This window comes from Sapajus apella, unplaced genomic scaffold (genome assembly GCF_009761245.1).
Source record: "Sapajus apella isolate SASKATOON/1434 unplaced genomic scaffold, GSC_monkey_1.0 scaffold251, whole genome shotgun sequence".
Classification (NCBI taxonomy): domain Eukaryota; kingdom Metazoa; phylum Chordata; class Mammalia; order Primates; family Cebidae; genus Sapajus; species Sapajus apella.
The window spans coordinates 124,647-146,698 of NW_022437191.1; the positions used below are offsets into that span (position 1 = coordinate 124,647).

The window sequence follows — 22,052 nt, forward strand, 5'->3', positions numbered from 1 at the left end:
GCAGATATTTTGAGATTTTAAATGTGCCTTTTTTCTGTCTGCTCCAGCTCACAGTTATTATGGCCCTTCTTTGCACTTAAGCCCATTCATTCATACACCAAGTATCTAATTTCAGCCCTCCTCTTTACTTACCTTTTGAGCTTAACTTTTTTTTTTTTTTGAAATGAAGTCACGCTCTGTCACCCAGGCTGGAGTGCAGTGGTGCCATCTCGGTTCACTGCAACCTGCACATCCCGGGTTCAAGTGATTCTCCTGCCTCAGGCTCTTGAGTAGCTGGGACGACAAGTGCCTGCCACCACGCCTCACTAATTTTTGTATTTTTAGTAGAGATGGAGTTTCGCCATGTTGGCCAAGCTGGTCTCAAACATATGACCTTAGGTTATCCGCCTGCCTTAGCCTCTCAAAGTGATGGGATTACAGGCGTGATCCCTGGCCTGGGCTTAACTTTTTTTTTTTTTTTTTTTGAGACGGAGTTTTTGCTCTTGTTACCCAGGCTGGAGAGCAATGGCGCGATCTTGGCTCACCGCAACCTCCGCCTCCTGGGTTCAGGCAATTCTCCTGCCTCAGCCTCCTGAGCAGCTGGGATTACAGGCACGCGCCACCATGCCCAGCTAATTTTTTTTTTTTTTTTTTTTTTTTGAGGGAGACGGAGTCTCATTGTTGTTACCCAGGCTGGAGTGCAATGGCGCGATCTCGGCTCACCGCAACCTCAGCTTCCTGGGTTCAGGCAATTCTCCTGCCTCAACCTCCTCAGTAGCTGGGATTACAGGCACGCGCCACCATGCCCAGCTAATGTTTTGTATTTTTAGTAGAGACAGGGTTTCACCATGTTGACCAGGATGGTCTCAATCTCTTGACCTCGTGATCCACCCGCCTCGGCGTCCCAAAGTGCTGGGATTACAGGCGTGAGCCACCGCGCCTGGCCCTGGGCTTAACTTTTATGTTTTGTTTTATTTTATTTTATTTTAAGACAGGGTCTTACTTTGTTGCCCAGACACTGGCGCGATCTCTGTTCACTGCAACCTCCACTTCCCAGTTTTAAGCGATCCTCCCACCTCAGCCTCCTGAGTAGCTGGGACTACAGATGCATACCATATACCTGGACAATTTTTGTATTTTTTTTTTTTTTTTGTAGAGACAGGGTTTCACCATGTTGCCAAGGCTGGTCTCAAACACCTACTATCAAGGGATCTGACCACCTCGGCCTCTCAAAGTACCGGGACTACAGAAGTGAGCCACCACATCTGTCCTTGGGCTTACCTTTGAAGTCAACTTTGACTCATTGTCCTGCTTCAAACACATTTGATGATTTGCCAGATAATGAACATTATTCTTGCATGACTCTTCTGAATCTACCAATTACTTTCCACTCACAGTACATATTCACTAGGGAGATGCTTTGTGCCAGACACTGTAGTAGGATCAGGTAATTCAGAGGAAGTATAGACACCCTAGACAGCAAAAGAAGACAAGATAAATATGGACGAGAGAAGATACACCTCCAGATTCACCGTTTTCTGTCTTTCTGTCATTTCCAGCTAAGTAACTCCTTCAAACATGTTTCAAAATAACTAAATAACTCTTTCTTTCAATAATAGCACTCTTCTATATGCTGGACCACACTCAATTTCCTGGTTATAATATGATTTTACTTTCTTTTAATTTCTGTCTTTGCTTTCTGCCTAAATTTTTATTTTGTGTTGTGAAGTTGATTAGATCCATTGGAGGCTGGTGTTGTCAATTCTCCAATATGTTTGCTGATTTGTTGTGTACTAGGTCTACCAATAACTGAGAGAGGAGTGTTAATGCCTGCAACTATATTTGGATTTTTCTATTTTTACCTGGCTTATCCAATTTTTCATAAGAGTTCTGAAGCTCTGTGTCCTCATATACATTTGGTAGAGTATTTCCCTGGAAAATGGACAATCATAATCATGTAGCAGCCCTCATTATTCCTGGAAAGTGTCTCTGCTTTCAAATCGACTGTCTGATTTTGATATATACGCCACAGCTTTCTTTGGTGAATGCTTGTGTGAGGCATCTTTCAATCTACTATATGACTTTTATTCTTATATATACCTTATGTATAAGCAGGTAACTTTCTTATAGTCAGCATATTTATTTTTAATACATTCTGATGATCTCTAGTTATTAATTAATGTGTTTAAATCATTTACATATAATGTAATTATAGATACGTTTTTAGATAGATCAGTAGATCTATTTAATAATTTATTAATCTTTGTTCCCTTTGTTTTAATTCTCCTATGTTCCTCTTTCTATCTTGTTTTGGTTTATTAAAATCTGGTTAGTAAGTGGTCTAGAGATTACCATATACTTAGAATCAATATTTTACCATTCAAGTTGATTATAGAAACTTCATCAGGAGTTAGGCCCTTTACCCTCACCCTTTGATGTTATGTGTATAGTACATCTAGGTACAATGACAACTGCATCAGAAAAAGTTACAATTCTTGCTTTCAATCATCAAACATACCTTAAGGAACTCAAGAGAAGAATAATAGTCTGTTACGTCTACCCAGACATTTTCCATTTCTGCTTTTGTTCCTTCATTGATGATGTTCTACGTTTCCTTCTGGTATCACTTTTCTTATCTCAAATTTTTGCTAATTCTTTTCTAGCAGTCTTGCTAGGAATGAGAATGTATTCATTTACCTTCCAATGAGAATGCATTTATTTGCCTTTATGTCTGAAAGATACTTTACTCCACATAGAATTCTGGGTTGATAGGTCTTTTTCCTTTGGTACTTACTGAATGTTATGACATTTTTTCCTGGCCCCTATGATTCCTGATGAGAAATCTACAGTCATTCATATGGTAGTTTTGCTTTCGTTTTCTTTTGGCTGCTTTCAAAATTGTTTTGTATTTTCTTAGTTTTCAGCAGTTTGATTATGATATGACTTGCTATGGGTTTCTTTGGGTTTATCCTCTTTGAGATTTGCTGAACTTTAATAATCTCGTTTATATTTTTGACAAATTTGATTCATTTTCAGCCATTAATTCTTCAGAGTTTTCTGTCACAAAGATCTCTTTGTCCTCTTCTTTCCAGATTACAATAATGGGAATGTTAGATTTGTTATTTTTTGTCTCTGAGGCTCTGTTTATTTACAGAAATACTCCATTCTCCATATAGTTCAGATTTTGTAGGTATTCTTCTTTTTCAAGTTTGTTGACTTTTTTTCTAGTCATCTGCATTCTGTTATTCAGATCATCCAGTTAAGCTTTTTATTTGCCCTAATACTTTGATTAATACATTTTTTTAACTGTTAAGTTTAAAATTGGTGTTTACATATTCCATGTATTTTCTGAGACTTTCCACCTTTTCATTCACTTCAAGAATGTTATCCCCTAATTCTAGGAGCATTGTTATAACAATTGCTTTAACACATGTGTCAGATGATTTTGACATTGTGTCCTTTCAGTAATGTTACTTGAGGGTTCTCTTTGCCAAGTGAAGTACAATCTCCCTGTTGTTTCTTATGCTGAATATTTCGGGGCTGTAACCTGGACTTCTTCATATCATGTGAGGAGACACTGTGTCTTGTTGAAATCTTAAGGATAGTATTGCTGTTTTTGTTTTTGCAGGCACACAATTGCCTTGTATTCAAGTTCCAAGTACCAGCCAGCCTTCCATGTGGTGTTGTTACAAAGATAATTCTACTTGCAAGGCGTTTACAGGGCTGTTCAGAGATCTCCGGAGTGTGTGTGACCCAGTGATCAGTGAGGACTGGAAAGCGGGCCTTGCTCAGTTCAGTTCTCAGGCTCTTTCTAGGTAAATTGTTGGGGTTAGAGTCACTTATTCACAGCTGGCAGGGGCAGCCACAGTTTCACAAACAACTTTATGGGTTTGTTTTCTACAGTATCTGTCCAGGCACATTCTAGTTACTTGACACATCCTGGTTTCAGTCCCCTGACCAGAAAGCCGGGGCTGTACTTACCCAGGTGGCTCTTCCTTGTACTTTTCACGAACGTCTCACATTTAGGACCAAGCTGCAGGCAGAAACAGGGAGAAAAGGGCAATTGTTTGTGTCCCTTGGCTTCACAGCTCCCTGAAGAAACAGAACATAATTACATGGTAGATCTATGCTATCCTGAATGCCAGTAGAGAGCCGTCACCAGCCCTGTATTGTTGCTGTCCCTACATCTTGAGCCAAAGCAGCATTCTGTGCTCAGACACGGACTCGGGTTTAGAGACCTGAGGTCCAAATAATAAAGTCTGGAGAATGTGGGCATCGATCCCACTACCTCTTGCATGCTAAGCAAGCGCTCTACCACTTGAGCTAATTCCCCTTGTTGGAGCAGCTTTGTTTGTCCTTAGTGGGTGGCAGAGAACACATGTGATTTCAGGGCCTTCAGTGCTTTGAAAGCGGGGCTCCTCTAAGGGCAGATCTTCTCATTGATTTCCCAGGGCAAGAGCACAGTGGCTACGCATTCTCTGCCAGGAAGCAAGAGAAAAGGGAACAAGGAGAAATTCACAAAGGGAAAACTTGCACTGCCAAAATGTCAAGTTTAGGGTATTCCAGGACAGAAAAAGGCACGTCCCGGCAAAGCAGGACCTGTCTAGGCCTGCCTGGCTAACGTGTCACAGATTAAAGGAAAAAATTAAATAATCAAAAATGAATAAATGAGTGTGTGTGTGTGTGTGTGTGTGTGTGTGTGTGTTTATAAAAGTGGGATGGCATTATCACTTCCTCCTTGTAGCTGAGACTGTCCGAGTCGTGAGATGGTGCAGATTTCTTGAAGGCAAAAAGCTCCTGCTGTTTTCACAACTAGGCCCTTTCAGGAATGAGGCCAGCGTGCTGACCGCTACACTAGGAAACGCCTGGAGGGTGCTTCCTTTACTAACATCTGAGATGTGGGTTGCCTCCTTGCTAAGGTGTGCCATGTACCAGTTACAGGTCCAACTATATGTCAGAACAACAACAACAGAATTGCAGAGTAGAGCCGTAAAGAAAAAGAGACAAGATCACATCAGAGTGTAAGAATCTGTAAAATAACAGAGCGTAAGAATCAAAATTGAGCTATGCAGAGAAGCAGTGGACATAGGGTGGAGAAAACCAGGCTATGTGTGTGTGTGAAATACACATGGAGGAGGCAGTGAATGAAAAGCCTGGCCACTTGGAGATAAGCTGGGAGAGTATTATGAAAACTCAAGAGTAACTGAGAAAATCCCAGACAAAAAACTTAAATAATTAAAGCAACATATTAGAGAAAGGTGTTTAGTTTTGACTGTCAGAGTTTGAACATGAGAAAACAGTACCTGGAGAGAAAGGGAAAGAAGTCATAAAGACATTAAAGGATTGCGGTTTATCCATATTTATTGTGTTAGCTCCTGAGGTGGACAGCAGGAGTGTTTCTTCAGCGCCAGTGTCCATCACACTTCATAGTGCAGAATGCATCCTCCAGAAACACTGTAGCATGGATGAAGACAGAGATGAGTGAAAAGGAAGAAAATAATTCTGGAGATGTTGTGCAGGAAGGATCTATAGTATTTGTCAAGACATTGGGTGGAGAGATTTCATGGAGAGGAGACAAAGACACTGGGAAGTCCTGAGCCTACTGTGGTAGACACAAAGGAGATTCTGAATTCATATCTGATGAATGAATCCACTCATTGATCTGTATTTGTTATGTGAATGAATGTTACATGAATGCCCTGGTGTGGAGAAAACAGATGGGGAGACTATGTGCTAGGGTAAAGTGAGAGCTCGTGTTTTTGTTTTTTAATTTAAAAAGAAATCTGCTTTTCCTATCTGGTTTTCCTATTTAAAGCTACATGATTTGAGGAAAATGGTTGAACTCCTCTGACCTTCAGTGTCATCTACAAAATTTGGATAATGATACTGAGGGAAGCTGAAAAGCCGTATCAACCAACTTATATAAAAAATAGTAAACATCCAGTTCAATTGCTAATGCATGGTGCTGAAAAAGTCCTTGTATGTGGCATATTGTTCACCTTTAAGGAACCTGTTCTCAAGAGCCGATGGGAAACTTCTTTGGTGCAGTTTTAGTTTAGTTTTGTTTTTCTAGTGCAGTGGTGGTTTTTTTAGTCACCGCTGTTTTGCTCATTTAGTTGGCACCAACAAGTCTCTGTGAACATAAAAATAAAATAAAAATAAAGATTGTTGAGGAACAGAATACAAACACATAGTAAGGTGAGATTCATACAACAGAATGTAGTAAAGGATTTGTGCCTGATTCTTTTTGCATTCTCTTTGAATCATTTTTAGCCTTTATTCCAAGTCCTCAATTATTGTCATTCTTCTCCCAATAAGATTGTTTCTCTCCACCACGGATAATCTGATCAGATTCTCTGCTTAACGATCTTGACCTCCTGAGCATGCTCTTTGTACTGAGACCCTGATTTATGCTCAAATGGTGCTCTTCCATAGCAGGGCTTCCTGCTTTGCCCAAAGAGCATCCAGTTTTTCAAGCCATTGAGGGCTCTTTCCTCAGCAGTATCTATGTGAAACCTTAGAGGGAAGCCTATTCTTTGCAGGAAGAGAACTCTGCTGGTTTCTAACTTCAACCTTTAAATCCACTAGGGTAACTGGAGTTAGCTCGGATTAGCACATGGGGTTAGCTGAGTTAGTCTAGACCTTGCTCTCTGAGAAGTGGATGGTGCTGCTACTTCCCATAGAGGCTGAATAAAAAGAGGCAGCTGCAGGTAGGAGACGGTGCTATGGTAGTTGCTGGATAATTTCTTCTGACCATTAGCTATCCCTCTGACCTGTTGGGAGAAGGGTAACAAAAACTGGAGACTTGAAAAACAGGTAAAAAGAAAAAAAAGATTCAAAAGAAATTTAAAATAATCATGCACAAATTCTTAGACTCTTTTATCCGAATCCATACTTTATAGTAATACCTTACTAATACGTTACTATATATCTGTATTCTATTCCTCCATAATCTATTTTATTTTATTTTTATGTTCACAAGAAGTTGGATGCTACCTACCAAATGAGCAAATCAGTCATGACAGCAGAACTGCACCAAAATCTCTCATCAGATATTGATACAGTCAAGCCCCTCATTAATGCCTATGATACAAATTCAGCTTGAGAGGCCAGCTTTCCACAGGGAGAAGGCAACCAAAGCAGTAGCTAATACTTACTGAACACTTCCTATTGCCCACACCCATCTCTAGGTGTTGAGATTCAGCCAGAGAATCCCACAGTCCTCATTTTTCGTTTGAAGAAACGTGAGGAATTTACCACCCCAGTCAGTCCTCATGTATCATCAGTTTTCCAACGAAGCCAATTAGCCTTCTGTGCAAAAAGCTCTCATAACCCCCAGTTGCCTTGGTAGGTAAAAGTACTTTAATGACAGCGTTAGAAAAACATGGGCACAAAGGTCCTAGCAAGATGACTAGAAGAAGGCGAGGCTAAAGTTGTCAAGGAGACAAAAGTTCCTGATTGTCCTCCTGAAAGGTGAATGTGCCACTTCCACATTCCCAAACGCTTTACTGCCTAGTGACTCCCTCACAGAAGACATTGTCACACCACTTCTTACATATTTTTGTTCGTTTCCTATTTCTCCCCACTCCTCCCAGCTGGGATGCAGTTTCACAAAGGTAGGAATATTTGCATTGTATTCACTCTTAACCCAAAACAGCCTCTTAACAAGATATGCATTCAAGAAATATTTGTTGGATGATTAAAAGAATAAACTACTTCACCCACTCACCCAATAATTACTGTTGGGTGACCCTGAGAACAGGAAGTTGAAAGAGAAATTTCCCCTGCTTCTTCTGTCAGCTAGAAAGACAAATTACATGGCATAGCATATAGTTTCTGATGTAATCTACTCAATTTACTCTTCTGTTTTCACCACTCATTTTACTCAAACCACTGGAAAGTCGAAAAAACAACAAAGCTTAAATAATTTTTCCATTTTCTGAAATACTGAGTCAGTCTTCAAATCCTTATCTGACAGCATTTATGTTCTGATCTGATATTTAGTGCATCTAACTTCTATGACAAAAGCAGTACCCTCTCTGAAGTTCTAACCCAGGATCTTCAGATTATGAGATTGACAGGCTGCTGGCTGCACCAAGAGGGCTCCAGCTTAACCCTGGCCAACATCCACCTTACCGAAGTTTATTTCCCACCTGCTTTATGGTTTCAGCTTTCAAAAACCACAATCAATCCTACTTGGAAACTACTCCGCATCAATCAATGCTGCACTAGGAAGATTCACACCCAAGACCAGAGAAGTCTACGCCTTTCCAGTATTCAAAGGACCATCTGGGTTCTGCGTTACCAGGATCAATTGTACCTGTCTTTTGTTGCTTTTTCCCTCTTGCGGCCCAATGATATGGCTTTTCCTTCCCTCAGAGACCTTAGTCACTCTTACCCCTTCCATGGTCTTCTTTGTTGAAAAGAGACAGGAGATTCTCAGTTTATGATAGTTCACTGATGAATTGAATACGTAAATGAATGAAGAAATAGTCATCAAACATGTCTCTTGACCATACTACTGTCTTCCCTTTATATCTCCACTTGCATCTACATGACTGGAGACACTGCATCTACAAAACACACAAAACACTTATGATAGTAACCTCCTTGTTTTTTCTTGTGTGCTATTTATGAAATTTATTGCATTTACATAGTCCAATTGAATTTCACTGACAAAATGATGTATCCTAATGTGCATTTTCTTTGTTTTTTTTTTTTTCTTTGAGACAGAGTCTTGTACTATCACCCAGGGTTGGAGTGCAGTGGTGTGATCTCGGCTCACTGCAATCTCTGCCTCCCAGGTTCCAGTGACTCTCCTGCCTCAGCCTCCTAAGTAGCTGGGATTATAGGTGCCTGCCACCATGACTGGCTAATTTTTGTATTTTTAGTAGAGATAGGGTTTCACCATGTTGGCCAGGCTGGTCTTGAATGCCTGGCCTTGTGATCCACCTGCCTCAGCCTCCCAAAGTGCTGGGATTATAAGTGTGAGCCACCACGCCCAGCCGTCTAATGTGCATTTTCTGGATGTAGTGGAGGCTCAGATAATTATTGTTTCTAAGGTGCCAGAGCTGCTAGGTGGCAAAGCCTGAACTGAGAAGAAGATTTTTTTTTTTTAGATTCCAAAATGTGAGTTTTTTTCTCTGTTCCTGCTCATGATCTCTCTGCCTGTTTTTCTCCACAGTAGTTATTCATTCATACACCAAATATCTAATTCTCAACCTCCTCCTGGGTCTAGACTTCCAAGTGAACTTTGACTCATTGTCCTCCTTCAAACATCACATTCAATGGTTTGCCAACTACTGAACAATATTCTTGCACATCTCTTTCGAATCTATCAATTCCATTCTACTCGTTCAGTAGATATTCACTCAAGAGATGCTCTGTGCTAGACACTGTAATAGGCTCAGGAAGTTCAAAAGAAATTTGGCCAGGCCAGACCTCAAGAAAAAGCAGGATAAAAACGGACAAGAAAAGAGTCACTTACAGATTCACCACTGTCAGTTTTCTTGTCATTTATTTCAGTAACTGTTTCAGAAATATCAGTTTCAATAATGTCACTTTTCTCTACTCTGACCATTCATGATTTCCTAGTCATAATATGATCTTGCTTTTCTTTGAATTTTTGGCTCTTCTTTCTACATAAATTGTGATTTTGCTTTATAAAGTCTATTAGATCCTTTGGTGGATGGTGTTGTTCAGTTCCCTGTTTGCTGATTTGTTTTCTACTGAATATTAATTACTGAGAGAGGAGTGTTAACGTCTGCAACTGTAATTGGATTTTTCTATTTTCTTTCTGTTTTATCCATTTTGTTTATAAGTTTTAAAGCTCTGTGGCCAGAAACAGACATATTTAGGACAGTTGCATCCCTTCAGTGAATAGACACTTTATAATTATATAACATCTGTTTTATATCTGCGGGCCTCATCTCGTGTTAGGCAAGTGAGGTAATCTCTACACTATGGAGACCCTCAGACTTCCTAAATCTAAGCTACAGATCTGAATATACACACATATACATATACATATATACACACATATACATACACATATATTCAATTCTTTTTAAGGTATATCATGTAGAACTCACATATTCACACCATAGAAGAAAACAGCAAAAATCACAAAACTATTACAGACAAGAACCATGGGGATTAAAAGACCAGCTTGTAGTAGAAGGATAAATATGAACCTTGGAGGATGCAGATGAGGAAGAATGCACATGAGTGGGAAGGAACAGGGATGGATGTAGAAATTCCTGTCTAAGAAAACATGCCTGTTCACTTGGGATGTATAGTGCACAAGTGCATGTGTGCCTGCCTGTATGTGTGCCTGTTTATAAAATGAAAGGAAAGACGTGAAAGGAAGTAGTGATTGAAATGCCTGTGCACATGATGATAATGACTGAGAAAACACCGAGACTTAAGAACCCTTGGAAAAATTTCCAGTCAGCTTATATAATCAAATTAACATTTAAGAAAAAGGTGTTCAAGTTTAATGTCAAAGAGCTTGGGAATAGGAAAACTGAAAACTGCAACTGAAGAGAAATGGAAAGCAGTTACAAAGAGATGAAAGAATTGAGGTTTCTTTACATTTATTTTGTCAGCTTCTGAAGTAAACAATATGAGTCTTTCCTTAGCTCCAGTGACCATTATACTTTGTGGTGCAGACTACATTCTCCATAAACACGGTAGAATGGACAGAGATACATGAATGAAAAATAAGAGAACGATTCTGGACAGGCTGTGCAGGAAAGATCTATGGTATTTGTCAAGATATTGGTGTACACATTTGAGGGAGAAGTCTTGAAACTGTGTGACACAGAAGAGGTCCTGAATTAATGTCTGATGAATGGAACAATAAATCTAGACATTTATAAGTATTTGTCAAATGAATAAAAGAATGAATAGATGAGCTGGTGTGGAGAAAAACGGATGATGAGACTATGTGCTAAAATTAAAGAAAGAACAAGGGTTTGTATTTTCTCATTGTGGTAAAATATACATAACACATTTTACATTTAAGATTTTAAGTGTTCAATTTAGCGGCACTAAGTACATTTACAATGTGAACAACCATCACCACTACCCATTTCCAGAACTTTCTCATCATCATCAAATAGAAACTCTGTACTCATTAAACAATAACTTTACATTTCCTTCTCCCCAAAAACTTATATTCTTTCTATCTACATGAATTTGCCTATTCAAGATACCTTATATAAGCAGAATCACAAAACAATTTTTAATTTAGGAAAAATAAGCTTTCTGTATTTGGTTTTGCTCCTTACAGCTACATATTCTAAACTCAGAGGTGCAATCGGCGGGTTCACAAGCCACTTACGGGTTGCTTTCCACACTCTGGGCAGGACTTTACCTTTACTTGGAACTTCACTTTACAGTGCCCTGACCAGAAAGAAAGCTGGGTTTTATTTATCCTGCTCTGCCCTGCGGTTTCCAGGACTGCGCTGCATTTTGGGTCAAGCTGCAGAAAGGAGAGAAAAGGAACAATCGAGTATGTCCCACCCTCTTGGGATCTCTTTGCTCCTTTTAATAAAGAGAAAACAACTTACAAAATGGGTTTTGTGTATTGCTCGTTTTAGAGGCCATTACTAGCACCGTTTCTTTATGCCCACGGGTCTTTAGCCAGTGGAGCAGTCAAGTGGCTGACATTTTTGACAGGTCACTAAACCTGAAGCTGTTAGTCACCTGTGACCCCATGTCTATAAAGAACAACCTGGAGAAGGTGAGCATCGATCTCACCCGTCTTACATGCTAAGCGAGCACTCTACCACTTGAGCTAATTCCTCATCTGACCCAAGCCTTTCTGTCCTTTCCTTTATGCAGGAGTAGGTGTGCCGCGACTACCCACCACTTTTAGAGGCTCAGAACATAAGAAATGTCTCCACTGTTAAGGGACTCGACTTAAGGCGAGTCTACTCAAAAATGGCCAGGGCAAGAGCGCAACGGCTATTCCTCTGCGAGGGAGAGGGAAAAAACGTAACCAGGAGAAAGTGCACACTGGAAATCTGGTTCTGTAAGATTTCACGTTCCAGACTTTCAGGGAGAGAAGAGAGCACGTCCCAGCTGGGGAGCGCCCGCCCAGAGCGGCCTGCTAATTTGGCACAGCTATCCAGGATGATGATCTTTTTTTAAAAAAAAAGAGGCAAGATTTTCACTGTTCCTTACAGCTCTGGACTCCCAGGAAGAGGCGGCCACTCCTGGTCGGATTCTGGGAGACAAAAGAAATCTGTTGTTTCCGTTGGGTTTCAAACAGGCGACCTTCCGCGTGTTAGGCACCGTGGTAACTGCTACACCACAGAAACCCTTTGCATTGCAGGCTTTTTATAGTTTGAGATGAGCATCAAACACTTGTTTTTACAATGATTTTTTAGTTGAAAAATAAAAATGGTATATATTATGTACAACATGATGTTTTGATATATGCACACATTGTGAAATGGTTAACTCGAGCTAATTAGCATAACTATTACTTATTTGTGTGTGTCATGAGAACACTTAAATCTACTCTCTTATCAATTATCAAGTATACATTATTATTAACTGTAGTCACCACACAATACAGGAGATCTGAATTTATTCCTCCTGTTTAACTGAAATTTTGTGTCCCTTGACAAACACCTAATACCACTCCCACCTCCCATCTCCTCCCCCAGCCCCTGAGAACCACCATTCTACTCTCTGATTTTATGAGTTCGACTTTTTTAGATTCCACATGTAAGTGAGATCATGCAGTGTTTGTCTTTCTGCGCCTGGCTTATTTCACTTAACATAATGCCTTCCAGGTTCATCCACCTCGAAAACAACAGGATTTCTGTTTTTAAAGACTGAATCATCTGTTGATGCTCTACCTATTTTTTGAGAGTTTTTAATCATGAAGGAATGTTAAATTTTGTCAAATGCTTTCTCTGCATCTATTGAGATGAGATGGTTTTTGTTTTTCATTCTGTTAATATGGTTTATCACACATTTATAGATTTGTGTAAGCTGAACCATCTTTGTATCCCTGTGATAAATCCCACTTGATCATGGTAAATGGTTTTTTAAAATGTGCTGTTGAATTCAATTTGCTAGTATTGTATTGAGTATATTTGCATATATGTTCATCAGGGATATTGGTTTGTAATTTTTTTTTTTTTCTTATTTTGTAGTGGTCTTGTTGGGCAGTGGGCTCCCGATAATGCTGGCCATTACTGTGAATGTGTTTGGGAGTATTTCCTCTACTTCAGTTTTTTGAAAGAGATAGAGAAGAACTGGTATTAACTCTTTACATGTTTCATCAAATTCAGCAGTGATGTTGTCATGTCCAGGGCTTTTCTCTGCTGGTAGACTTATCACTGATTTAATCTCCTTACTTGATGTCGGTCTGTTCTGGTTCCTGATTCAATCCTGCAGGTTGCATACGTCTAGGAATTTATCCAGTTTTTAGGGTATCCAATTTGTTGGCATGTACTTGTTCATAATAGTTTTTAAGTAACCCTTTGTATTTCTGTAGTATCAGTTGTAATGTCTTCTCTTTCATTTCTGATTTTGAGTCTCTGCATATTTTTCTTAATCAGTCTATTTAAAGGTTTGTAAATTTTGTTTATCTTTTTTAAAAAACCAACTCTTAGTTTGGTTGATCTCTTCTACTTTTTCTATCTTCTATTTATTTCTGTTCTGATCTTTATTATTTCCGTCTTCCTACTAACTTTGTAACTAGCTTAGCTGATTGTTTTTCCAGTCCTTGAGGTGTAATGCTAGGTTGTCTATTCTTGATCTTTCATCTTTCTTGATGTAGGCATTTATTGCTATAAACTTCTCTCTTAGAACTGCTTTTGTTATATCCTGTAAGTTTTAGCATATTGTATTTCCGTTTGCATTTGTACAAGAATATTTTTTAAATGTTCCTTTTGATTTCTTTTTTGACCCATTGGTTGTTCAGGAGCATGTTGTTTAATTTCCACATAGTTGTGAATTTTCAAAAATTCCTCCTGTTGTTGATTTCTTTTTTCATGCCATCATGGTCAGACAGGATGCTTGATATGATATCAGTCTTCTCACATTTGTTAAGACTTGTTTTGTGGCCTTATATATGGCCTATCCTGGAGAATGTTTCATGTGCACTTGACCAGAATGTGTATTCTGTCTAGGACTTCCAGTATCATGTTAAATAGAAGTGGCATTCTACTGCTGTTGGGTGCAATATTGTCTATGTCTGTTAGGTTCATTTGGTCTAGTGTATATATCAAGTTCAATATTTTCTACTGATTTTGTGTCTGGATGATCTGCTCATTATTGAAAGTGGGGTACTGAAGTCCCCTCATATTATTCTATTGCAGTCTATCTCTTTCTTTAGATCTATGAATATTTGCTTTCTATATTTAGGTGCTCCAATGTTGGGTGCATATAAATTTATAATTGTTTGATCTTGTTGATGAATTGGCCCTTTTATCATAATATAAAAACCCCTGTTTCTTTTTATAGTTTTTCACTTAAAGCCTACTCTAAGTGTATCTGCTCTCTTTTGGTTTCCATTGACACAGAATGTCTTTTCCCATCTTTTCACTTTTAGTTTGTGTGTTCTTAAAGGTGAGGTGAATTTCTTGTAGGCAGCATATACCTGGGTCTTTTTTGGGATATAGTTTAAAAAATCCAGTTAGCCACTCTATGTCTTTTTATTGAAGAATTTAATCCACTTACATGAAGACAATTATTGACAGTTAAAGACTTACCATTGACATTTTGTTAAATATTTTCTGGTTGTTTTGTAGGTTTTTTTGTTTGTTTCTCTGTCTCTTGCTGTTTTGATTGGTGATTTGATATTTTCTGTGGTAGTATGCTTTTATTTCTTTCTCTTTATCCTTTGTTGGTTTACTATAGGTTTTTTGTCTTGTGGTTACTGTGAGGTTTATCTAAAACATTTTATAGTTATAACTGGCTATTTTAAGCTGATAACAACTTAAATTTCAATCCCCGTTAATGTACTTCATATATTAGTCACATAACCATGCCATATGAGTGATAGCAAAAAAACCAGAAATGTATTACAGAAAGGTGGCTAAGAGGCAAGGCCATATTAAAGTGAAGAAATAAAAATGGATATAGCTGAGAAATGAAGATGAAGATGATACACAGAACAGAAAGAACAGTGATGGCATAGAAATATTTTAGTGTGTAAATTTTGAAAGAGCCTCATACTCATGACCTGACCTTCTAAGAATTCTTAAACCAAGATAAAATGGCAAGCCGTGAGCCTCTCTGGTTTTCTGGAATGAACAAGGTGAAAAAAAGAAATATTAATCTACCCATGAAGATTTTACAATATGCCCTTTTCAGCTCTTACTGGTTTGATGAAAAGGCAACTGGCATGACAAATTTGTGATAAATAGAAGTCATCAGGTTTTCCCAGTGGCCTGCCATGATCATATAGTGGTTAGTGCTTTGCACTCTGGCTACAGCATCTGTGGGAATCTGAATATGACAGTCTCAAATCTATTGCTTTTTTTTTTTTAAATCCAAGAAGCTAATTCTAAGGCTTTAACGGGGAGCTAGGTTTTGTGTTATTTAGAAGATGTGTAAAGAAAACGTTCTTCAACTCCTTTCTAGGCACTGATTATCAAACCAGACAAGAATGAGAAAGCATGAGTTTCTACAGTCCATCATTCTTCACCTTCCCTTTCTTTCCATCTCCACTTGCAGCAGTATCTGCAGTTGCATTTAAAAATGAGGAGCTATCCAGCTGCCTTACTCAAAGGTATTTGCAAAGTCTCAGAAGCATAAAACAACAGTTTTGAAAGTGAATTAACAATGATTTTGTTTTTTGAGAATGAGAATTGAATTCCAGGAGTAAATCTGGAAGACAAGCCAGCTTTCCTCATGAAGAGCTTTAAATGTCAAGAAAAAATATTTAAGCACTGTAAGCAAAGTTTGCTGGTAAATGAATTTAGGATAGACTGTAGCTGAATTTGCATTTCAATACCATTCCAGTAGGGCACAGAGTTGAGAGTTGAGTGCAAAGATCATAAGGAAGGTCAGGGTATTACCATACTGGTATAAGCAGAGAAAGTATGCATCTTTAATAGGGCAGGGCAATGGAGTTCGACCCCTTCATTCATTCAACAAATCTTTATGTGGGGACGTATGGCATGCCTCTGGGCTCTGGGGACACTGAGTGCCTATCTGAGGATTCAGCCACTGAATGGTTGCTAGATTGCATTGACCCATGTGTCATGAGTATGAGGCTCTTTAAAAATGTAATCTCATGTGGGATTACATGGAAGATTCCAAGGAACCACTGTTTCTCTACATGTAGAAATAGCATTCTGTAAAACAGTATATGGTACATGGGAGAAGAAATTAGGTCTAAGTTTTTAAGTTAAATGCAACAACCTTATCTGTTGACTGATTGGGGGAAATTGGTGGAACTTTCCTTCCTCAATCTGAAGATCCTAGTGTGGGGATTTAAAGCAAGTAATTTTTCTGGGAGGCTGAGGCCAGAGGATTGCTTGAACTCAGGAGTTTGAGACCAGCCTGGTCAACATAGAGAGACCTCATTTCTACAAAAAATTTAAAAGTAAAACTTATTTGTGCATAATGGCATGTGTCTGTGCTCTCAGCTGTGGTGGGAGAGTGGCTGAGGTGGGAGGGTTGCTTAAACCCAGCAGGTCTAAGTTGCAGTGAGCTGTAATCATGCCATTGCACTCCAGCCTGGGAAACAGAGCAGGACACTGTCTCAAAACAAACAAAACGAACAAACAGAAAAGATCAAGGGGATAAGGAACAAAGTATTTGGAAGGAAAATAATAAAGTGAATTGAGATATTTTTTATGAACATATTCCGGGTCTTGACCAAACTATTTAGCTGTGAGTTCATATTTATTAATCACTGTTGTTTTTGTTGTTGTAGTGAGTTACCAATTATTATTTATTTATTTATTGAGAGGGAGTCTCGCTGTGTTGCCCAGGCTGGAGTGCTTGTGCGCGATCTTGGCTCACTGCAACCTCTGCCTCTTAGGTTCAAGCAGTTCTCCTGCCTCAGCCTTCCGAGTAGCTGGTATTACAGGTGCATGTCACCCATAAGAGGTCAAGAGATCGAGACTATCCTGGCCAACATGGTGAAACCCCTTCTGTATTAAAACTACAAAGATAAGCTGGGCGTGGTGGCACACACCAGTAGTCCCAGCTGTTCGGGAGGCTGAGGCAGGAGCATCACCTGAACTCAGAAGGCAGAGGTTGCAGTGAGTTGTGCCACTGCACTCCAGCCTGGGTGACAGAGCGAGACAAACAAACAAACAAAAACCCTAAAAAACAAAACAAAACAGGAGGATTCACCTGAGGTTGGGAGTTTGAGACCACTCTGACCCACATGGAGAAACCCGTCTATACTAAAAATACAAAATTAGCCAGGTGTGGTGGCCCATGCCTGTAATCCCAGCTACTCGGGAGGCTGAGGCAGGAGAATCTCTTGAACCCAGGAGTCAGAGGTTGCAGTGAGCCAAGATCATGCCATTGCACTCCAGCCTGGGCAACAAGAGCGAAACTCTGTCTCAAAAAATAAATACATAAAAATAAAAATAAAAATAAAATATAAAGGCAGGTAGAAGGGACATGCAAGTGGCTTCTAATATACTGTCAATATATATTTTTCCTAGATCTGGTGGTTTGTTTCTTATGCTTCAAACTTTATGTATACATTTTTATACTTTTTGGCATATATGGCATGTGTCACAATAAAAATATTTAAACATTTTAAAAGATGGGTTGGTGCCAGCTTGTAAACATCATATCTATCAAGATAAGGACTTTATTCTGCAGGCAAGAAGAAAGCAAAATAGACTTTAAGAGCATCCTCAGCTCAGCATTTTAGGAAGATTGAGTCTGGCCGCACTGCAAGGTAGGCAGAAGTCAGGGGAAGCCACAGACAGAGGCCCCCTGAGTATAGACACTAATGAGGAAGGCCTTGTCCAGCCAGCCAGGTGTGGGGAGGGCTCAGGAAAGGAATCAGAGACCTGGGTGAGGTGGAAAAGACAAGCCTTGATGATTCACTGAAAGTAATAAGCAAGGGAAATTTAGGATCATACTAACATTTATGGATAAGGAAATTCCATTAACCCTTGCTGAACAGTAAAAATGGTTTGAAAAGGAATCTATCAATTTTCTGAAACTGCAATAATATCAGTGTTGTTATTGGCTGTAACATAGTCCAATCTCTCTTGTTTTTTTCCTAATTGTATAGGAGTTTCTACAGTTTTAGTTGGCTTCTCTGTCACTTCTCAAGCCTGTTAGTTACACACTATATATGACTAATATCTGTGGCATCCTCATATTATCAAGCAATTATCACACTTTCTGTACACAAAGGCCTTTTTTTTTTTTTCTGGGTCTTTAGCATGTCTCTGTGGGGTAAATTTTTTTTCTCTTAAATATATAATACAGACAGGGTCTCACTGTGTTACCCAGGCTGGTCTAAAAAAATTTCCCCAAATTATAATTTTTAATCTGCTCTGTCAACTAAAACATTTGAAGATGAACAGCCAAGTACTCTGTTTTCCTTTAAAAATGTAGTCATCAAGCTGGGTGCAGTGGCTCATGTATGTAATCCCGTGTAGAAAGCCAGAGTAGCTCACCCACTCTGGAGGGATCAGCAGCAAGGCTGCTGCGAACTTTGGGTGAACTCCAGAGTGGCGAAACCGTAATAGGAGAATGTGTGTGTCTCGGAGAAGAGCAGAGAGGCCTAGAGAGAGATAACCAGCTCTCACTGACCTTGCTGCGAGACAGTTGTTAGCTGAAGTATGTTAACTGAAGTATGAGAATTACAACCACAGGCTGTTCTAAGAAACTGCACCCTCCCCCTGCTATGTGCTTTGTAAACATATAAAATAAAGTACCTGAGGCAGGTCGGGGCCAGAGAGACTGACGTCCTCACTTTCCTGGACTGCCTAGCCGAGCTTTCTATATGTCTGTCTCTGTGCTTTTCTTTATTCCCCACCATTCCCTCTTAGGTCTTTGAACACTTGGGCAGCCCGGGATGCAGCTTGCACCAGAATCCAGCATTTTGGGAGAATGAGGCCAGAGGATCGTTTGAGCCTAGGAGTTTGAGAGTAGCCTGGGCAACCTGTCTCTACAAATAATAATAACTAGCCAGACATGGTGGAGTGCACCTGTGATCCCAGCTACTCAGGAGGCTGAGGCAGCAAGATTGCCTGAGCCCCGGAGGTTGAGGCTGTAGTGAGCCGTGATCATGCCATCGGGCTCTATCTAGCCCAGGGGACAGAGCAAGACCCTGTCTCAAAACAAAACAAAAATATGTAGTCATCAGTTTACATATGTTTCACCCAGTTTATAAGAATTTTGGCCTAATTGCGTTGCTTCTTCATGTTCCATTGAGATTTGTAATTCAGTCCCAACATCTACTTCTCTAGTTCCTAACAAACCTAAAATGCCCTCCTCAGTTTGTAATTTGAAATGTATGTCTTTAATTTTGGTTTCAACTAGTAGGAATGGCAGAATTTTAATCTTAATAATTCTGACTTCAGTTTTCTGCTTAAAAGTGTTGAATCTGACTCCTAGGACTTCCACATGCTCTATCTCCATGTCATTGATAGAAACAATTTTTGCCCATCCTCATAAACATCCTCTCATGAGGTCAGACATCAGAAGGATGAAAAACTCCACCAAAACAGAAGGACACAGTACTCAGGGCACTGCCAGTTCCTGTTTTAACAGTGCTCCTTGCAGAGGTTATTGCATATGGCTCCTCGCACCATCCCCCCATCTCCCTTCTGGCAACAGACTCATGCCTCTGACCATAAGATTGAGAAACGGCCCAAGTGTGACCATGAGACCTTTAGATTTCATACACTGAAGTTAGGAGAGAGATCCACCCTTCCCTTTCCTCAGGACTGCCAGAGCCCATGTCACTTGACATTTTCTGTGACTGAAAGAATGAAGCGTCCAAGACAAGTGGAGGTGAGAGGTGAGGAGTATTCTGAGAGACAGGAGTTCCAGGTGCTAGTCCCCAAAGTTTCTTGAGTAACCTGATCCCACCAGAACTTCCTCTGAGATGATGAGCTATTCTTCCATGTTTCCCATAAATTCATTCTTTTGTTGTTGCTTAAGATGGTTTGGATAAGGTTTTCTTTCCTATAACCAAAAGAATCCTAAATAATGCAGAAGTGAAAAGATCCCAGTCATGAAACTCCCAGAGGGCAAAGAGTTTTTATCAAAACTCAGGCCTCATAGGTGAAGAAAAAGCTTTGTTACTATTAGAAAATCCTGCCAGGGACCACAAATAACAGCAAGTGGGTGGGATGGACCTAGGGAGTCTTCAAGGTGAGGACAAAGTTTTTCATTATCAGTCTCCAAGAGCCAAAGATTCATTCACTTTCACACACCCAACTGTGTCTTCTCTCCTGTGAAAACCCAGGTTCTTAGACTCCTAATCCATATTTGAACAATGGTTAGTAAAAGGCCAACTCTCTTCAGTCTTACGTAGTAGTTAAACAACAGTGTGTGTGTGGCTATGAAGTCTCGAACAACAGGCTAGGCTTGAACTTTCAGAAGTTAGCCTTGTCACCACTGCCAAGGTCAGCCTAGCCATCCCTACCCAGTTTCCTCTCTGTTTGATATTGGATTCACTTTGGTTACTGGTATTTGCACTGGTTAAACTTGGATTGGTTGCAATAGTGCACATCAAAGCCAACAAGGAAGACAGCTGAAGAAGCAGAGAATTCCTGAAGGAAGAATGACAAAGAAGATGAAAATGACTACAACACTTGATATTTATTTAAAAATTACATTTCAAACAGGTTTAACAAATGAGAATGTTGTTTAGGAGCCTAAAGTACGGCTTATGCTGGTGGTAGGAGATCAGGAAAAAAAATAAAAAGTAAAAAATAAAAAATTAAGTGCAGGTTACTCTATTGATCTCATTTCTTTATCCCAGTCCTTGCCCGACTACAATTTATTTTACAAATCCGCTTACTTCCAAGATGTGGTTCTAACAGAATTTATAAGAGAAATCAATTCTTTGCCTTCTATGAAGGCAGAATTCTAATGTAGAGTAAGAACAGCTGTGATGAGCAAATGAGAAGCCAATGTATCAAATACATGCCTAGAAACTAACAGTGCTCAAGGGAAACAGTTGAAATTGATAGATATGATGGTCCTAGATTCAGGACCTACCCCAACTTCTACTCTAAAAGCCCCAAGAACACTTACCAGATGAGAGAAATAGTGTGGCACTGCATAAAAGGATGAAAGACAGGCAGAGAAGGGTGATTTTCACTTTCTTTTGCAACTTATTTACTTTCAAAGTATGCAGAGTGCAGCAGTAATGCAAAGCACACACAGATAACTGTTACTCAAAAAAAAAGGAAAAAAGGCGATGACTCATCACCTAGCTTAGTCTACTGCCTAAGGGTAATTCCCAGAACCTTAAGTTGTCATTTTAGCTTCTCCTACTCTAGTTTCTTTCCCCCCCACCCCCCCCCGGATCCTCCTTTTCCTTAGCTGTCCCTGAGCAGTTTCCAAGACACTATGTCTAATGAAATGCCACCGTGCCCAGAACCAGGACTATTGATGGAACCCCCTTCCTCCTATTCCTTACTGATAAGGATAAAGGTGATTGCACAGATAAGGTGCATTTCCAGGTATCATGAAAGAAACAGGGAAGGCCAGGAGTATGAAGCTCAGGAAGGAGAGAAGAAGGGCGCTAATCATGAAAACTTGACCAAATATGAAGTAGTCTAAATTAGGGAAGAAGAGAGAAGAAAGGCTAACAGCTCTACACCTCCCTCCTGAGTCTGAGTGCCCAGAGAGCTAAAAGATGCAGTTTAAGGGCTTTAAGGCAGGAACGAAGGGCAGCTCAGGGGAAGCTTAGGAGTAGAGGCAGAAGAATGCTGCGAAAATAACTAGAATAATGAGTCTACCTGAGCTGGTATCCCTAGAGGGCCCCTGGATACGATATGCTTTGAAATGAGCCACTACTACTAGTAGGAATGTTTCCTTCAGGTATACTAGGGCAGAAAAAGACACTGACAATTTCTGGAAGGGACTGGATTGGAGCTGGA

The 22,052-nt window shown here is 39.8% G+C and overlaps 1 long non-coding RNA gene and 1 other non-coding gene across 4 annotated transcripts in view; both read right to left on the reverse strand.

Annotated features, from left to right (window-relative positions):
- Positions 1–2,766: 2,766 nt before the first annotated feature.
- Positions 2,767–22,052, reverse strand: part of LOC116545222 — a 28,133-nt gene continuing 8,847 nt past the window's right edge. For 2 of the 3 annotated variants that reach the window (XR_004266248.1, XR_004266247.1), the window contains exons 2-4: positions 20,473–20,714; positions 8,300–8,552; positions 2,767–6,112 (exon numbers count right to left, since the gene is read on the reverse strand). This is a non-coding gene — a long non-coding RNA (uncharacterized LOC116545222). Of the gene's footprint in view, positions 6,113–8,299; positions 8,553–20,472; position 22,052 lie in introns of those variants that run through there. The other variant, XR_004266246.1, reaches the window with a different exon arrangement.
- On the reverse strand, positions 4,240–4,312 carry TRNAA-AGC. The gene has a single exon. It is a non-coding gene; the product is annotated as a tRNA-Ala (tRNA).